Source organism: Protobothrops mucrosquamatus, unplaced genomic scaffold, assembly GCF_001527695.2.
Source record: "Protobothrops mucrosquamatus isolate PMUCROS unplaced genomic scaffold, P.Mucros_1.0 scaffold7837, whole genome shotgun sequence".
NCBI lineage: Eukaryota > Metazoa > Chordata > Lepidosauria > Squamata > Viperidae > Protobothrops > Protobothrops mucrosquamatus.
In genome coordinates this window covers 10,322-11,868 of record NW_015393636.1, presented here as the reverse complement: position 1 = coordinate 11,868, position 1,547 = coordinate 10,322, and positions in this window count along the sequence as shown.

Sequence of the window (1,547 nt, the reverse complement as noted above, 5' to 3'; positions counted from 1 at the left end):
AAAAGTCACTGGGGAGGGGCAGAAAAGGCAATTGGCAGGCCTGCAGTGCTCCCCTCCCCCAATGACAGGAATGCCCCCTCCCCAAATTCCCTTCCTTTCCCCTCTGCAATTTCCCAGAACTTGGGTGAAATTGTAGCGTTGTGTGTGTGTGTGTGTGTGTTTTGTGCTCCGCTGCATTAGAGTTATGTATAAGAAAAAGCTGCAGCGATTTTGGCTTCTCCAGGCAAAGAAAGTTTGCGGGATAATTTCAAGGCCGGCTCGATTTCTTTAAGACACTTTTTTTTTCTTTTTTTAATGGAAGAATTGGAGAATTAAATCCCACCTGTCACTTTTTTGGGGTGTGTGTGTGTGTGGAGATGCTGACTAAAACTCTTAGCGCCATATATATATATAAGTGGCATATAAATCTAACCGCTGGTGCTATTTTGGAGGGGGGGGGCTTGAGGGAAGAAGACGAGAAACTCACCTGCAGGGTGAGACCCCCCCTCCTTACCGGGGGTCTCCTTCCTCCCCCTTCGCTTCTGGGGATCCGGGCCAGCATCAGCATCAGGGGGAGCCCATGGGCGCCGCCCCACAAGCGCCCCCGAAGTGGGGGGAGAGAGATTGCGGAGGCTCCCAGCCCCAGAGGCGGAATCGGGGGGGTCTGGATTGGGGGGAGGGGCGTTTTCCTGCAACTTTACAACTGGGATGGTCCAAAACAGCGGAAGAACCAATGAAAATTCTCCCTTCTGCAGCGTCATGGGTCTCCGGGCAGAGTCTCCCTTGACTTGACCCGATGGAGGAGATAGTCCGGCGCAGAGGGAGAAGCGGAGAAAGTGGGGGGGGGATTCCTTCAATCTTGGGGGGCTGCAGCTCAAGGGGGGGTTTCAGGCCAGCCCTGCAGGGGAGTCCGGACTTCCTTTTGCCCTCCCCCTTGACCTGGGGTGGAGTGGGGCCGCAGTCAGCGAGGACTTTTTTTTGGGGGGGGGGGTCTCTGAGCGGGCTGACTGGGGAGTCCTCGGGCGCCTTCAGACACACAGACACGCGTTCTCTGGCCCCGCATTTAAGAAGAGGCCAGATCTCCGTCTGCCCCTCCCCCCCTCTGGGGTCAGTGCCCCCCCGTCCCTCCAAAAAGCCTCTGCTTGGACCCGTTTCGTCCTTGGCGAAGTGGCTGCGCGGGGGGGGGGAGGTTTCCCCCCAGCGCTGTGGGGTTTTCTGACCCACCGCGAATAGAAGTTCGGTTTTGGTTTGGTTTCTTCCTTCCTTTGTCTTCCTTCCTTCCTTTTTTCTTCCTTCCTTCCTTCCTTTTTTCTTTCTTCCTTCCTTTCTTCCTTTTGTCTACCTTCCTTTTTTCCTTCCTTCCTTTAGTCTTCCTTCCTTCCTTCCTTCCTTCCTTCCTTCCTTCCTTCCTTCCTTCCTTCCTTCCTTCCTTCCTTCCTTCCTCCCGCCTTCTCCCTCACTCTCTCCAAGCGCTGTGGGGTTTTCTGTGTTGTGGATCACAATGGGGGCTCTTTCATACTCCCTCCCTGGGAGGGGAACCTAGGGGAAGGCAAGAAAGGGCGACCCCC